Source organism: Phasianus colchicus, chromosome 5 (genome assembly GCF_987193195.1).
Source record: "Phasianus colchicus chromosome 5, bPhaCol1.hap1.1, whole genome shotgun sequence".
Taxonomy (NCBI): Eukaryota; Metazoa; Chordata; class Aves; order Galliformes; family Phasianidae; genus Phasianus; species Phasianus colchicus.
Window position 1 is genome coordinate 9,757,948 of NC_143440.1, and position 18,848 is coordinate 9,776,795.

The 18,848-nt window shown below is 37.6% G+C and overlaps 1 long non-coding RNA gene across 1 annotated transcript; it reads right to left on the reverse strand.

Moving 5' to 3' along the window:
• Window positions 1-4,469: 4,469 nt before the first annotated feature.
• Window positions 4,470-9,225, reverse strand: LOC149917730 (uncharacterized). The gene is made up of 3 exons (XR_016466679.1): window positions 9,128-9,225; window positions 7,335-7,432; window positions 4,470-4,748 (listed from the first exon to the last, which is right to left on the reverse strand). It is a non-coding gene; the product is annotated as an uncharacterized LOC149917730 (long non-coding RNA).
• Window positions 9,226-18,848: the final 9,623 nt, after the last annotated feature.

Below are 18,848 nucleotides of genomic sequence, written 5' to 3' on the forward strand. Positions count from 1 at the left end.
TTGTAAATGCGCTAAACAAAAGAATACGAAGTAAACTGATTCTCATTCAAGATTTCATAGAATCATCAACATTGAAAAAGACCTCTATGCTCATCTAGTCCAAATTTCATCCTGGTTCCCAAAGTTTACAGTTAAGCAGAGCTACTCAGAAATTATCTTACCCTCGTAGTATTATCCTCACTTACTATAGTTTTTATGTTACAGACATTTCTCTTTCTATAAATACAATCCTTCGTATAGTTGTGTCCTTGTTCTGCTCACAAAAAAGCGGAATTGTTTCTGACAGGTTCTTGGCAGTGCCAGATCAAATGTTCACAGACAGGCCACTAGTCATACACAGAAAAAAGAGCCAAACTCACCCACCTGATTCTCTGGCAAATGCAGCACCCCTTCTCAGGAAGCAGCCTAGGGCCAAGAGAAGTCCTCCCACCCATGGCTGGCCCTTATATGAGCCCAGGTGGGCTCCATTCTATGTCCACCCCTTCTGCTCATGTGGAGACCACCCACAGGTGCACACAATCTTCCTGTGCTCCCTACCCACACCTCTTCACCAGGTTCTCAATCACCAGCTAAGAGCTGTGAACTAACAGTTCCCTTGCAGTCATCCATTACGTTAAACAAAAAAACATTGCTTTGTACAATCATAATATGCAGAAAGTGTATTTTGAAATGAACTTTCATGTGAAACACTTGCGTAGAAAAGTAGAAAACAGCTCAACCTATGTGAACCCAGGCTCTCACTTAGAACAGAAACAGGTTCTGTGCCACTGCTGATATCTCTTGATATCTTCAGTCTGCACCAGGACTGATTATGAGGCTGCAACATTTGGAAAGTTTGTTGTTGTTGTTGTTGCTTGGGTTTTTGAGGGGGACTTTTTTGAAATAAAGCTGAGCATCAGACGAATGGGTGTTTGTGTTCATAGCAGACGTTTCAGTTCTATGCATCTTAGTGAAAACATCAAAGGAAATAGCTGATCTGATCTTCCACTTTCCTTTTCAGTAAAGAGAAAACCTTAGCTCCTTTTTTCCATATGCAGTTTTTACAATGAAAGGATGGAGTTTGACCTGAAACTGAAAAGCTAAATATTCATATATTTTTTATTACACTTTTGAGTATTTGCACCAACATTTGCAGGGCTGTAACACTATAACTTAATACACTTTACCATAGAATTCCTATGAAGTGAATAGCAGCAAATATAGCTATTAATACTTTTACACTTCATTTATGAAATCTTCATTTCAATCTCCTTTACGTCAGTGGGTTAGAAATTCATTATTAATTGTGATTGCTTTTTTTTCTCCTCCAAATTAAATAAAGCATACCTTTGGTAAGTGGATCTGACAAGCACATGAAATAGTTACAATACTATCTTCTTAATAACTTCGCACAATTGCTGTGAATCAGTCTGTGAGAAAAAACCTCTGAAGAGCATGACGCAGCAAAAGAAAAAGCAATTCAACAGTAGCTGCAGGAGATTCTAAGAATTAAAAATAAATAAATAAAAGAATGATTAAATAAAGGTCTTATATAAGGATACATAATTCTATTTCGGTGCTTGGTCTCAAATCAGAGAACAGCACTGAGAAGAGCTGCCACGTGATTTACACAGTGCTCAAGAATGGATTGAACAGCCATCAGTCATCAGGAAGAGAACAGGACTGTCTAAAGATAGGCTGAACAAAAATTTTATAGACAGCAGCGTATCTTTAGATGCCTTTCTCAGGTTTGATGGAAGCATTCACTTAAGATCCAGCCTAGATGCTTATTCTAGGAAAGGCACGGGTTCTTTCAGGAGCTGAGTCACATTTGCTCTACGCTATTGTAGAACATGCCTCACAAAAAAGGAAATTCTATTGTTCGTGTAAGATTCTAGCAGTCAGCTAAGAAATAAAAAGCTTAGGGTTTATTTCTTTCCCAGAACAAGGGAGCTCCAATTCCTTTCTACCATTTTCCCACAGAACATACTAACAAGCTGGAAACTATTCTCCATTCAGATAAAGCTGCATAACTGCAAAGAAACTAATTCAAGATATCTTAAGCTATCTAAAAGGATCACATGGGAGAGTACAACTCCACGTCTCATCTATGATTGTTGTATTTTTCATTACTAACAGAAACTTTACTGCAAGAACAAAAACAAGGCAGTCCTTAGAGGGATGCTTTAATAAATGGAATACATTTATTACATTACATATCAGACATTTCTTTGATGCTATAACCACAGTTATATATGCGTTGAAATCTGCTTGTCACATACTTATACAAGATAATAAACTAGTCTCTAATGCTCAGCTGGTCAAAACTAAGAACATTTCAGTCATACTGGGGAAATTTCAATCATGAAAACAAAACAACAATGGACTTTGTGTGCCACAAAAAATTATCTTCAGAGCTGTAATTTAAACACATTAACAAGACAAAAAAAATAGGTCTTTTAATGCTTAAGCTTCCAGGAGAAAGAATGAGATTCTAGCTTTTACTCTAAAGAATTGAAGAGCCAAGGAAAGACTAAGAAAGAGATGGGAAAAAAAGAGCAGAATACTCCAACATTTCTTGCACCATTAATCTTCTGACAGGGATTTGCTGCTTTAAGTCCTTAAAGGCCAAATAAAGCCAATAGTGTTTAAAAGGAGCATAGAGAAGCAGAAGAAAAGCAAGTTACATTTTGTTTTCCCTACCTTCATTTTTTTACATACAGTACAACAAGGAAATAAGCATGGTGTTTTTCCACAGTTATACATTAAACATAATGGTCTTCTAACATACTTTTATCAGGGAGAAAAGGCAGTACTAAACTGACAACCTCGGGTACTAAAACATCTCATTTCTGTTACCCCACTACAGCTCCAGATATTTAATAATGGCAGAATACATAGCAGTCATCTGCTAGGCAACATCATTTTCTATCTGCTATAAAGACGAACAGTACTCCAAGTTTAGAGGATAACTTTCTGGAGCATACAGAATAACAGTCCATCTGACTAGTGTAGAAATAGCTCTGCGTGAAAGAGACTAATCAGTTTCCTCAGCCCTCCCAGCTGATACATCCAACACATTCTAACCTTACATGTGACAAACCTACCAAGCTACAAACAAAAAGAGAACTTAATGCCTAATAAATATAGAGGTATGTAGCCTTTGATGTTATAGTGGGTACAGACTTCCAAGAGGGAAGTCTATACCTTTTAAAATCTTCTCCAATTAAGCATTCTCCCATCGGGTGATTAAATGACTGCCCAAGAAGTAATAATGATGTCTAAGAGAATAAGAAAAAAAATGGTAATGAGACAAATAATGTAACTGCTTATTGAAAGTTAATTTAAAGCCAGCTGTTACTTCAGAAAATCTGTACAAAAAAGGTGTGTTGATACTATGAAATTAATGTCAAATGTTTGGCATTAAATATGCTTAAGCCATTCAAATTGCTTGTCACAGTTACATCCTTGATAAATAACTGAATACATTTGAGTCAAACTCAGTCTACTGCCTCTGAGGAACTAAAGGCTCATTACCAGTATCATTATCTAAAACTAATTAGTAGTTGGTGATTATAGCCTTCTGGCACTGGGAAGCTGATTAACATTCCTCAGAAACAAATAGGACTGGGCTGGGGAAGAAAGGTGATATTTGTGTTTTGCTTTAGCCTCAAATAGCATAAAGGGAATAAAATAATTAACTATTTATACCTGTGAAGGAGGTAGGTCAGTTTATTTCATTAATCTATATAACAGTGATAATGGATGTGTTTCAGGCATTTTCATTGCTTGACATACCTAAATTCTAAGGGCTAGGGTTATTTTTGTCTAGTTGGAAGATTAGAGTAGAAATCTTAAAGTGAAATTAAATATATTATTGCTATTATTTAATTAAATAAAGGCTGGATTTACTTTTCAAAACAGATTTCAGTGGTATGCTAGAACAGCATTTTCATTTTTCTTCATGAATGTAATTTGTAGCTAAATACTGCGATGATTAGTATAATTACCTTAAATAGCACCCAGTGAATTTAGGCAAGAGGGATGAACCAGCTGTGGAGTATTCTATGGAAAACAGTTTATTTTCTTAATAACTATCTATGTAATTTTCCTCTTTTTAACTAGTGAATGGATTTATTTAAAAATTCCAAATTGAAGTTTAGATCAAACTTTGGTTCCAGATGAGGCTGCAGTGTGACATAAGTGGTGCGAGGCCTTACTTCGTGGATCTAGGAGAAGTCAGATTTGCAGGTAATCTCTCAAAAAATTAGATACATATATTGGAATTTTTTTCTTTTCCCATTATTCACCACCATGTAAAGTATGTGCTGTTAGAAAGAGTTTGTTCCTAATTCAAATCTCCACCATAGTAAAACGTTAGATGAACAGGAAGAGGTTAAATTTTACTTGTCATCCGCACTGCTTCCTAAAAGATGAGAAATACACATCTATGCATATATATTCACACGCATAGAAACACATGGGTAGAATCCGCAGAGAAAACGAATCTTTTACTGCAAATGAAGCGATTTCTTTTTTAAAATTTTTTTATTGCATTAAATATTTGAAAGAACTAAAATTTAATCACTGAGACAGCAGGGAGAATGGAAGGCTCAATGGCAGGCTGGAGGAAGTGCCCTACTGGCCTCTAGTGGGTGCAGGTCTTCAGCACAGTCACGAGCATTTTTTCTTAAAGCTGAGATTCTTCAGTTTTTAAACAAAACATTTTCCTTTGTTTGGAATAAGAAAACGTGACACGAATCCCCTGCCTTTATGAAACAGAAAAATAGCATTCATGGAGCCCTATGTACACATAAACGTGGCATTATCATTACAAAGGTTACTATTTTTTGCTTAAAGCCAAAGGACACAAAGGACAAGAAATTTGAAGATGGTTTTTGTGCTATTCTTCAAAAACAAGCACTAGAAATGTTGTTCAGTTATTCATAAAAAGATTAATAACTCTCATGTAATGTGGAATATTTAAATTATGCCTTGGTGAAAAAAATAAACACCAAATATTTGTATAAAGCAGTGAGCAGTGCCAGTAGACCCAAACTGGACCATGGTCATTGAAATAGAACAAATGAAAACACCTCAGTTTACTAGGCTTTGAATGTCAATGCAGGTATTTCATTTCATAAGGCTGTATTTGTAATGCAGAGACTCAAAAGAAACATTCACAACTCGTATACAGCAACAGGGAAAATGACATGGATCCTTTTGATTATCTACAGCAGTGGCATGTAACAAGAATTTTATCTTATACATAAATGTCTGAATCTTACAGTATCTTACAATTGAAAATAGAGTGCACACGTTCTCTGATTGTTCTAGATTAGGAGGACATCATGTGGCAAAACAAAGTATGAACAGACTCTGATTTTCCCAAACTCAAAAAAGTAACTCCCAGCTGATGCACCTTGCAGCCAAAAGCATTAAATACTCTTAACAAACTCTCTGAATGTAGAAGAAATATCCAATAATTGCTATTAGGACAAAAGAGGATTAGTAAGATGATTTGCAATTCTGTTATAAAGATACAGATGATCTCTTGCATCCATAGAGGTATTCTCCGTTTCTGCACCCTAGGTGACCATTCTAGAATTTTACAGTCACATTCATAGGGTTAAATATCAAACACTTACATCAAACTTTGCCAGACCCCAATCAAAAGCAATAATTTCTGTGCTTGTGACCTAAAAGGATCAGTAAACAGCTCAAAGGAATATGTAAAGGAGTTCCATCCTTTACAGTCAACAGTCAACTTTTTTGAATGACTCCATGATAATTAAAACATGAATTAAAAAAAACCATCATCCTAAACAGGTACTGTTTGAATTATATGATTTATATTGCATTTCTCAAAAAACCTCCATATTATTTCCCTCTTCAGGGGCAGCTATTAAATCCTTAGGTTTAGACTTCAGCTGATATTCTATCTATAGGAATCTAATTAAATCTTTATTTAAAAAAATAGAAAAGAATACTTCAGTTATAATCCTAGTCATACTCTACAGAATCAACTCAGACTGTTCTGGTATCAGGAAATCAGCCAGAAATGAAAGAACAGAACAATTTAATAGCGTGGCTAAGGATAGACAAGCCTCTACATGCTTAGAATTTCTTCACAGATAATCACTGAAGAATATGGATGTTCTGACTCACAAAAATAAAAAGCTGGAAAATGGAATTCTAAGGATATTGTTCTCTTTCCAGTTTCTGGCCAAAAAACCACAGGCCTGTATCATGCTATTTCTCTTTTCAAGTTTTTTCACCAAAATAGAAAAGCTGTCATAAAGATATTAATACTACTTTTCATTTTAGAAGAAAATCCTCCCCATAGACAGAAAAGTTTTGTAATGCTGACTTTAAACACACAGCTAAGATGTTCTACAATATTTTTTATTTACGAGGCTTTTGTATTTAGTCTCAGCCCTGTAATACTCACACAAAAGCCAAGCATTCTTCCCCTGCTACAAAATATTTCAGCAACCGTGGATGTTCCACTTTATTCCACTCTTCATGGAACATATATTGACAAAGCAATAGTTTGTTCACTCCCTTAACTCACCACAATCTTAAACATATCTTAAATAAAGGTATATATTGTAACAATCTAAGAAACTGCACTACCAAGTTTGCAAGCTGGGTAACTACCTTTCAGGTACAGGTTATACAGCTGTGAAGACTGGAAAAGGAAAGGAGGTGGAGTCCTAGAATAGCATTCTAACAAGGGTAACTGGAAAGACACAAAGACCTAAATACCATATTTCTGTACATATATCCTGCATTTTATCAGCTACAAAAAAAAATTTACTTGCAAGGATGCTTTTAGAGGAGGGCAATTTTATTTACAGAGGCTTCTCTTCTAGCGGTGAGCAGAGCCCTACAAGTTCAGAAACAGTGGTTGCAAAGCAGTGAGAGAATCTCTCAGTACAGGTAATGTAGGTGATAAAGTAGTTTCAAGATCGAGCTTGGTTGGTTTTATGAGATGTGACTCCTGCAGCAGCAGGGGGTTGAATTCTACAGCCCAAATAGTTACTTCCACTCTGATTCCTATTCTGCTAGACAAGATTGGGAAAACATGGAAAAGCATTGAGAAAGTAACAAGAGGAATTTGTACCAAGACCACAGTTGCTGAGTGCCTTAGTTGGAATCTAAGTGAAATAAAAATAAATTTAAAAAAAAAAAAAAAAAAAAAGGAAAAATATACAGGTTAGCCAGCTGTTCAGGTTAGCAAACTGTTTTTCCTAAAATCACATGGTATTTGAAGGCCTGTCAGGTCACCAAGTCCCCAAGTGGCTGCATTCAACAGAAGTCATAACTGAGTCCAAGAAAAGTTTTGTCCTTACCTGCATTCATTAACCCTGTTAAGTACGGCCAACAACATGAATTTGTCCCTCCTTCGTGTTCTCTTAATCTCTCCTACTTTATCTGGTTTTGCTTTATGCTAGACAAATACACAGACAGACAAAAAAGAAAAAAATTAGGGCCAATAAAAGTACACCAGTGTTGCCCAGCAGTTTTCTAATTGATAACAGATCCTTTCAGATCTAGTCAAGTGAAGTCACAAAAGGAGTACACAGAATGTTCCAAAGAGGTTATTTAATCTCAGTGAAGAGGGGAAGGGGAAAATAGGTGTATTTACCAAAGAAAATACTGTTTTTAGAACACTGAAGGAACACTTCCAGTATCTATCTACCAAACATCCCCTGTGAGGGAAAGGGAAATCTCTGCTATGCCAGGCAAAGTGGGAGCTTACACAATAGGATTTCAGTCTATTTCAGTCTCACCTGCTTGCATCAATCCTGTCTGTAAATTCAGTAGGATAAAATGGAAAAAGGAGGGTTGCAATTTCTTCAGCCACTGCTCTATGACAGCAAGGAAAAGGCTCCTATCAGCCAGTATCCAAAATAACCCAAGGTCAGATTTCCTGGAATGCAACTGTAGAGCATACAACCCTCTGCCATTCTCATATCTCCTGATTCTCTCCAAGATACTGATTTACATCTCCCACCTGCTGGCTAATCATATGCTATCAGTAAGATTTGTTTGCACTTTCTCAAGGATTGCTAGTTTTAATCTTGGGATTCTTGAAGTCCGAAATCTCAGGTGACTACTACTCTACTACATAGTTCAAAAAGCAGTCCAAAAGAGTTTCTGCTTGCCTGAGTCCTGCTTGGCAAATGCTTTGAAAGGATTTTTTTAATCTCACCTTTTTGCTTTTCAGCAGTTAGATGAGAAATTTCCTGAGCATCTGGGTTGACTTCTATTCGAGGTTTCACACACAGTCAAAAATATTTATCCAACAGATGGAAACATGATACACTAATCTCTAAAGTAAGCACACCTTTTGAAAATCTCATGCCTGAGTCAACACCAGTAGTTAGCAATTGGTTGCTGCAATTTCAAAAGTGTCATCGCACACGACTGAGAAAATGTCACAATCAGTCTTGCTATCTTCTTCATAGAAGAAATGTTATGTCAGTAAACTAAAAAACATATGGGTCCTCTGAGTAACTGAGAAAAATCAAATATCTTAGTGGAGTTATTGATACAGGGGATGAGTCAAAGTTTGCTTTACATAGTCAAATAAATGAACCCATTTTATTCAGAAGTTCTCAGGAATGCCTGGTAGATATTTAAAAGTTTTTGCCATCCTAGCCAGGCTAACTAGAAGAATAACCAAATATAGATACAACACAGCAATTTGCACTTCATAAAGACAACCATATTTGACAGAAAAGAATGGCTTTTGACTTTAAGCTGTAAAGGCAAAAGAAGTTTAAGTCGTTTTTATTCAAGAGGTAGCTGCCAGTTTAAGTGAAGAACAGCTATAAACTATCACAAGAAACAAACTAAACAGTGCACCCAAACACATCAAGCAGTTTAACATTGTAATCATTGATAATCAGTTCCAGATCTGGACTTTACAGACAGAATTTCTATCTAACTTGTAAGAGGTGGTACAGCTCTACTTATACTAACAGGCACAAATATTACCTCAGTTTCCTTTACTTCAGTCATATACTGGGCCCTCAGATTTACCTATAAGAATTGGAAAATATTCTGGGCATGTAGACTTAATGCACTATTTTTTGACAAAAAAAATTGGTCAGCCTAACATTTTGCTTGCACAACTTACCACAAGTCACTGGAAAATGTGTGATATTTTACTCTGAAGAATCTGTTGTCAATACTGTTCATAAAGTTCAGGAAAGTTCAGTTCTACATTCTTAGTGATAAAATGTATTAATACATCATGAATTAGATTGTAAAGGATATCTTTAAGATATTTCAAGGCAGTTTCACAGAATCGCAGGGGTTGGAAGGGAGCTCTGGAGATCAAGACCACTCCTCTGCTAAAGCAGGCTCCCTACAGCAGGTCACACATATAGATGTTCTGGCTCCAGAAAAGGAGAATCCACAATCTCTCTGGGCAGTCTGTTCCAGTGCTCTGTCACCCTCCCGATAAAGTTCTTACTGACATTCAGATAGAACTTCCTGTGTTCCAGGTTGTGCCAATTGCCCCTTGTTCTGTCACTGTACACTGCTGACAAGAGCCTGGCTCCATCCACTTGACTCCCTACCCTTTAGATATTATAAACTTTGATAAAATCTCTTTTCAGTCTTCTCCAGGCTGAACAGCACCAGGGCTCTCAGCCTTTCCTTGTAAGGGAGATGCTCCAGGCCTCTAATCATCTTTGCTGTTTAGAGATTATCTGTGTATTATACATTAACACCATCAGTAAGTAGTTTGTACATATTACTAGAACATATCTGCTCTTATTCTTCAGACCATGTTTTCATAAAATCATAGAATGGTTTGGGTTGGAAGGGACCTTAAGAATCATCTAGTTTCAACCCCCTCCAGTGGCAGGGACACCTCCCACTAGACCAGGCTGCTCAAAACCCCATCCAGCCTAGCCTGGAATGCCACCAGGGAAAGGGCATCCACAACCTCTCTGGGCAACCTGTTCCAATGTCTCACCACCCTTACAGTGAAGAATTTTTAATATCTAGTCTAAATCCGCCCTCTTCCTATTTAAAACTGTTTTCCCTTGTCCTGTCACTACATACGCTTATAAGGAGTCCCTTCCCAGCTTTCCTGTAGGCCCCCTTCAGGTGCTGGAAGACCCCCAGAGCCTTCTCCAGACTGAAAATCCCCAGCTCTCTCAGCCTGTCCTGGTAGGGGAGGTGTTCCAGCCCTGTGATAATCCTCATGGCCCTCCTCTACCCACTCCAACAGTTGCATGTCCTTCTTCTGTTGGGGGGGGTCTCAGAACTAGATGCAGTACTCCAAGTGGGGTCTCACAGGAGCAGAATCACATTCCTTGACCTGCTCATCACACTTCTCTTAATGCAACCCAGGATATGGTTGGCCTTCTGGGCTGCAGGTGCACATTATAGGCTCACGTGGAGTGGAGACTTTCATCAACCAGCACCCCCAAATCCTTCTCCTCAGGGCTGCTCTCAAACCATTCTCCACTCAACCTGTATCTGTGCTTGGGATTGCCCCAACCCAGATGCAGGACCTTGTACTTGGCCTTGCCGGTCTTCATGACGTTGGCATGGGCCCACCTCTCAAGCCTTTCCAGGTCCCTCTGGATGGCATCCTCTGGAGTGTCAACTGCACCACTCAGGTTGGTGTTGCCCGCAAGATTGCTGAGAGTGCACTCAATCCCACTCTCTCTGTCTCCTACAAAGATATAACACCAGTCCCAGCACAGATCCCTGAAGAACACCACTTGTCACCAGTCTTCACTTGGATGTTGAGCCACTGACAACAGATCTCTGATTGTGACCATCCAGCCAATTCCTTATACAGCTAGTGGTCCATCCATCAAATCCATTTTTCTTCAATTTGGCAACCAGGATGTCACTTGAGACAGTGTAAAATGCTTTGCACAAGTGCAGGTTAATGATGTCAGTTGCTCTTCCTTTGTCCACTAATGCTGTAACTCCATCATAAAAGGCCACCTGGTTTGTCAGGCATGACTCACCCTTGGTAAAGTCATGTTGGTTACCACCAATTACCTCATCTCTATGTTCCGTGTGCCTTAGTAGGATCTGCTCCACAATCTTACCATGCATACAGGTGAGATTGATGCCTGTAGTTCCCCAGATCTCCCTTTTTTCCTTTTTGAAAATAGGGGTTATGTTTCCCCTTTTCCAATCAGGGTGAACTTCAGACTGCCATGACCTTTTCATTGAAGTATGTACACTTTCGGATCACGTACTTGGAAACCAATTATTTCTATATTGGAAATATTATTCCTGTATACTTGAATCCTCAGAACACATTCTTTTGAGAGCACAAGCTATGTATACTCATGCTATTAAAGTGAGGGAAAGAGTTCCAAAGGTGAGTGAAATCAGGATTTTGAAGTGGATTAGGTGACATGAAAAAGTTTACTTCCCAAAACGTGCCAGTACTGTAAGTTCTCAAAACCATCAACTTTCAGTGATCCTGAGTGTAAAACTGAAACTTTCCTGAAACTGTAATTTTATTTCTTTTGGAGTCCCCCAGATTAGTAAATACTTAAAAAAGTTTTTTGACTTGTTCAAATACACACAGTAAATCAAATATCAAATATGTTCTAGTTCATAACAACTTCGTTTTGCCTTTACTTTTCTACATATGCATCACCTGTTATGTGGCCTCACTTGCCTAGGATATAGCCATTAATGTGAATTTGAGTGGCATATGCATCTACACAAGCTAACCACACTGTACTATGTATACCACACTGGATATATGAGTCATCTATGCAATTACATGCCCAGACATTTCAATAAACAGAAACATTTAGGGCTGAAATCTATTTTCATGTATTTTGTTCATTGATTTCACTTATGTTCCAGATCAAAAAACTCATCCCAGGCAATCAAAATTCAAAGATATTTCCTAGTTCTCAAATGTTTTAGTTAGCACACTAACATGTTTGCTCTCTCTTAATATACCTTTTGTAATGATTTCTGATTTTACTTGTAATTCTCATAGACATTTGAAGATAAGGATGTTCCACAAAACTAAATAATCTGATCATGGCCTTCTGGAATTAATGAAGTTTTTACTCAAGAACAAGCAACTTTCCCCCAGGAAAGTCACGGCATTCTACAGACCTGCTCAGAAAATTATCTTAATAAAGATATTTGTGCAATCATATCAAACCGTGTAACATAATATTTTTGTTTTCTCAAAAAAAGTGTGGGTTTAAACTATCTATCGTACTAACTCATTACTCAAAAGCAGTTATGTTACACAAATTATTGTTCTCAATCTGTATCCAAAATTTTAGTTCAAGTTACCTGTGATTTCACCATCAGATGTGCTGAGGAGCTCTCACTGGTGTAACATATTTCAGTAGATCTAATTTACCAACTTTACAGTGCTGCTGACAGATGTTTCAGTTGCTTTTAAATGTGTAATGAAAACCACCATTTTTCAAAAGCGTGGAGCAGAAACATAACTTTAAGCTTTGTTTAATAATTATGAACAAGAATAACATAAAAAAGAAATATTGTGCAGTTATTCTTGTTGATCTCAAATCAGCTGGCAGTAAAATTCCCAGTTCTTTTTTGCAGTTACTCTACAAAAGGCTGGAGGAGGGAAATGCCATCTTATTATCTTACAGTGACTTTTTCTTAGTATAGTTGATTAGCTGCTGAGAATATATGATTCAGAAATAGAAGTTGAAGATAATACAGAGACCCATAGGAATTAATTAACTCCTATACATGCTGAAGCTTCTATTTATATTTTTTCCAAAGAAAAGCAACCCTGAGGAATTGGGTAGCACTTAGTAATCAAGCAGTAGTTAGCATTACTCATAACATTAAGAAGTAGATATCCACAGTAAGATATCAAAGCCCAAATGCTTGGTGATCACAGACTTCCCGAATGTGAGGTACTAGACTCAAATGAGAGGATGAGCATGATGATAGAAACCCAGCAGAATTCACAAAACCTTCCATCCAACAAATCAAATACTGCTCACCCACTCTTTTTGAGATTAGCAGTATGATAAAGGGACTTCCGAGCTCTGGGATTTCTGAATAAGAAGATACTGCTTCTCTTAGCTAAATCTCTCCATGCATTAAGGCTACTAGAACTGCATTAGTGCTGCTTGCCAGCCTTAGCAAATCCAGGTGTACCTTCAACATGCATTCCATTACTCACAAAAACTTACTTTAGACTTCATTCCAGTAAAACTCACGCAGACCAGGAGCTATAGCACTAAAGGCAGTTCTGTGGGCAGAACATTAGTATGTTTAGAGCTTCAGAAAAGAGAAGAGAAAACCTGAGCTCAAATAAAAGTTGTTTTATACTTTGTGGAAACACAATTTTTTATTTATAGATTGGTTTTTCCTCATATAAAGCCATATAAATGCTCATGTTTAAAGCCATGTAAATGCTGAATCTATCAAGTTAAGGTTTGTAAAATCTTTCATTGCCAACTTCAGCATACCTTTGTAACACACAAAAAGATCAACACAATAGAATGTTGAGGCAGGAGGTGCAAGGGACTAGCATGATAAAAAAAATAGTAGAAAAGAAAAAGTACTCATCCATCCCTGAAGATCTAGGCCTACAATAGAAATCCCACAAGAGACCTCCAACAAGAGATCCTTCCACAATGGCAGTTAGCCCTTAAATGAGGTCTAAGAGAGGTGCAGCCAAGCTCCACTCCTTCCGGTCGCACAGGTGAATTGCCTTCACCTGTGCTCCCAGAACTGATCTGATCCTTTCCACAGGTGCTCAATCACTGATTCAGGCCGTGACTCAACAGTTATAAATACAGCCTTATACCTCTGCTCATCAGATTATCCATTTTTAGTAAAGTCTGATTTTCATTCTGAAAATGAAATGATCTCTGTTTTGTTGCTGTTTTATCTATGGAGTATTTTACTGTTACTAGTTTCCATTGAGAACTATACCAAATATAAATGCAATAAATCATCACATGTTCAGTTATTTTAACAGAGTTTGAGCACTAAGCTTTAAGTTCCAATACTTTGCTGTTCCATTATTAGTTGACCTCATGAAAATTCATGCCCTCGTTGCTCAGAGCAAGTCCTATTTCATCTGAATAAGACTGCAGAATCAGCCTCCTCATATCATCTTCCCTCATAGGCTTCTGGGCTAGAGTTCCTGTAAACAACTGCGGTCTCAGAAGACAAGCCTTGGCAAGAAATCTGTAATTTTACTAATTTCACAAGCATTTGCTTTATATAACTATCTTCAGTCCCATCATTATTACAGAATTATCATATTTCTCTCTATTCATTGCTACAGTATTTTACATGAAGAGCTCAGAAGAACATGGTTAACAACAGCATCACTATATTGTCTGCAACTAATGCTATAGAATTAAGTGGAGTACTGGATTTCATGCAGTCTTAAATTGATCATTTCTCAGACATTGTAGAGAATAAGAAAAAAAATACAATCAGAGAATGTTATCTTAGCTTGCTTTATAAAAAGGTAAACACTGTAAGCTTTTGCATAGTAAAATTGCATACATAGAAGATACGTTTCTGTCTACATACCTTCTGTTTTGGTTTTGAACAAAATGTTATCACTTATTAGGTTACTCCTTCCTTTTAAATCCAACTGCAAGTGGCTTCCGTTATAAACATACTTACTTCATATCATGTTTTTGCTCTCTGTATTCCTATTGCAGTGAATGTACAATAGCATAATTTCGTTAAGCATCAGTGAATACAGAGATAGTTTACTTTCGAAAGGGAGAAAAATTATCCCCTATAGTCAGGCTGATTATGTTATCTTTTGGAACCATGCAATCAGTGGATGCAACAAGATGAGTCCTTAAGTGTCTATCAGGAGGATTTTTGAAGTGAATCTCCTGTTCATTTCTTCTTGCGTTGTTTCACAGGTCATGGGTTGAGTGTAGCCAGATATCCTCCAAATGAAACAAAGCTGAAAGATGCACTCTACTGAGCACCTCACTTGCTCCAAGTATTAATGGACTTTCAGTTCACAAAAACAAACTGGAGCTAGTTCAAAGCAGACTCCCTGTGTTCCCCCCAGTCACATACAGTGTGAATGTTCAGTTCTCATCACTGACTGTGTATCAGCTCTTTCTGCGCAGCATTACATGCTAGTGTAGAAATGAAAAATGTTAGTTCAGGGATTGGGGAAAGTTGGAGAAAATTTTACATAATAGGATGCCATTTCCTTTTTCAGACTCAGTCTTTCATTTAGTAAAAATTCCTTGATAAATTTATTCAGAAATAAATATTTTTGCTTGCACTGGAGGAATGCATGCAAATTACATTCTACATATGTCAGCAAGTTCAAGGTGGAAAATCCAAGTTGCAATGATCCAAATATGGCACGCTATCTGTAGCAAAAATGCTGAGTCATGGCCTGAACCAGTGATGGAGCACCTGGTAGGAAGGCAGGGCCAACCCAGGAGAACTCAGGTGCATGCAGTGCAGTTGAGGGACAGGAAGGGGTGGAGCCAAGATCCACTCCTTCCCAGACCTCATTTAAAGGTTGGCATTGGAAGTAAGGGTATTTTGCTGGAATTTCCTGTGTGCTTGAGGTCTTCTGAAGGTAAGTGGTTTCTTTCCTTTATTTCTGTGCCTGCAGTTGTTGTATTTGAGTGAATTCTTGCTTGCTGGAGTCTGGGATCTTGCTGCTTTGCTGTCATTGTTATGCTTTCCATTGTGTTATAGTATGTGTATGTGTCTGTAGGTTGTCTGCATGCGAAGATGTACATACTGATCATGTGGTTTGTGTTATTAGTTTTTTTACATCTCTGAAACAATCTATCACTGTAGCTGGTACTATCTGTTGCCTGCTTTTACAGCTCAAGGAGAAGTTAGTGCCTGTCTCTATAATAGTGGTACATCAGACAGCACCATTAAAACATCTGCTAGAGTGTAGTCCTGTAGCTTTTCTCTACGTCTTTGAATTTACTTGCCAGATTGCCTTAGTTCCAAAATACAGTAAGTGATGCTGAAGAAGGTAGTGGTTTGGTGTGGGAAACACAAATAATATCAGTGCTGTGATAAGAAAGCAGAAAAAAGTCTCTAAACTCTACCTCCACCTGAGGCATGCTTCCATGGGATCACCCTACGCATGTGATCATTTCTATTTTTAAATGTTTTCTAACATGAGTCAGTTACCAATCTATTTCTGATCTGAACAGGAAGGATAGCAGAACAACTTTAATCACAGCTGAACCAAAATTAGAAACAAAAATGGATCAGATCAGTTCCTCTATTTATACTAACCCCCTTTAGATGTACCTATATGAGCACATCAGAATAAAAAAGGATATACATTAAGCTCCCTCTGTAGCTACTGAGGATCAGAATTAAGTCAAAAATGTAATTCAAAATATAGCTTAGAGTGCTGGAAGGTGCTTGTTCTATTCAAAGCATTTACTTAGAAAACTGTCTAAATAATTCAATCAGGTAACTTAAGTGGTCATCTAATAGGCGATTATAGTAGCATGCCTACTTAAAGCAGGTAAGATTCTGCCTCTGTTAAGATTTTTTTTTACATAGATCAAAGCAACTTCATGAAGCCCTTCTTGGGAGATAAACTTCTGAACAGGACTATGGGGAGAATGGTGGGTTGAATATGAGTCAGCAGTGAACTCTTGGAGGGACTGAAAGCCAACCGCATGCCAGACTGCATCAGCAGAAGCAAAGCCAGCATGCCAGAGAAAGCTGTTATTCCCTTCTGCTCAGCACTTATGAGGCCACTGCAGCCAGTTTTGGCGCTCAGCAGGAGAGATTTGCAGAAGGAGTCCATAGGTAAGCCATTAGGATGGCTGCGGGATTGGAGCACATTACATGAGCTGAAGCTGAGAGAACTGGGGCTTGTTTAGCTATGAGAAACCCAAACACATTTTTTTTTTTTCTTTTTTACTATCTACAGAGTAGTTACAGGTAACACAGAAGTAGGCACTTTCCAAAGGTGCACAGTGAAAGAATGAAAGACAAATCTCCCTGTGCACAGGGATAAACATTCTTCACCATGGGAGAGGCTAAGCACTGCAGCCTTGGAGAGGCTGTGGGAACTCAGTTCCTGGAGACTTTTCAGAATTAAACAGTAGAATTAAACAGGCCCTGAATGTCTGAGATTAGCCAGGCCTTGATCAGGACTATGAAAGAGGTGACCTTCAAACAACCCCTCCAACCTAAATTCTTCTATGATTCTAAAACAGACTCATATATCATGCATACAAAAGTATGTTAAACTGCATGGCACAAGACAATTAAAAACCAATATAAGCTTTTTTTAATGGCCATACCAATGCTGATATCAGAAGTCCTTTTTTCAATTTTGGAACAGAAATACTTTAGCTGCAGAAATTATATAGATAGAGAAATATATGGATAGAGGAAAAAAGAATAAATGCTTAGTAATAACATTGTGATGTTATTGAGGATTTCTCATTATTAGAAGATTGCCAAAATATTTTGGAAATGCAGCCAAGCACTAAGAAGGCAGATGTGAATTGCTTAAAAATATTAAATGTTTGAACTGTGTTAAAACTGAAACGACTGTTTTCTCTAATGTCTGCTGAAGCCCTGCTGCTGGTTTTTCAAATCAACTGATTTGTCTTGTTCCTTTGGAGAACTTGCAGACCGATGACTACAGTAATCAGTGTCTTTATAAAAATGCTGAAGTATCCTGATGTAAAAAGATACATATTGAGGTGAATAATATACAAACGTGGATGTCTTTGAAGAGCTCAAAAGACTAATGTAGCTTTAAGCACTAAGGTTGTCCTTAAAGCTAGTTGCATGTAAGGAAAATATGCCTACAAAGGGGGAAGGGAACAGCATTTTTTTCCAAGCTCCTGTGACTACTAATGACCCAGTTTCTATATCAATTCAATACCTATAATATAGGTAGAAGGTTTACACGTGGAGCTTAGACTTGCACTTAAATAAATTTATAGATTTATGTGTAAATAAGCAATAGAGACAGCCACAAATACTGCAAAATGCTTAATGTGATTTCTTGTTTAGTTGCCTAGCAATAAAATTTGACTCTAGGAAGCTAACAAATACTGATTAGAGAATAGAACTATTTAAGGTATCTAATCTATCATGCAAAAAGAAACATAAGGCTATTTAAGAAAGGAGAGTGGAAGGTGAGGAAGAAATCAATTTTATCCAGTGAAATCTATTCAGAAAATATGTGATACAAAGAAGCTACAATATCTAAATTACAAAGAAAGCGTCAGTCTGTTCACTCCATCTTTTTTTTTTGTTGTTGTTGTCCTCCTTCTTTTAGCAGAGTCTATTCTCATCTTGGTTAATGGATTTGGTTTTTGAATTGCTGTTTAACTGTGTCAAACCCATTCAACAGCAATTGGAAACTAATGGGGGAATGAGATTTTTTTTTTTTTTTTTAAATTAGCTGGAGGAGTGTTCATAGAATCATAGAATGGCCTGGGTTGAAAAGGGCTACAATGATCATTGAGTTTCAACCCCCCTGCTGTGTGCAGGGTCACCAACCAGCAGACCAGGCTGCCCAGAGCCACATCCAGCCTGGCCTTGAATGCCTCCAGGGATGGGGCATCCACAACCTCCTTGGGCAACCTGTTGCAGTGTGTTACCACCCTCTGTGTGAAAAACTTCCTCCTAATATCTAACCTAAACCTCTCCTGTCTTAGTTTAAAACCATTCCCCCTTGTCCTATCACTATCCAGCTTTTATAGTGTTACAGCATTTCTCTTCCTGGAAAACACAATATGGTATCACAAGAAAGTCTGGTGACATTTACTATGCTGGTGAAGAGGCAGCAGTCCACACTTGTGCTTTATTTGGTATGAAGAGCTTTAAAATTGCACTAATGCCTTTTAAAATGTCTA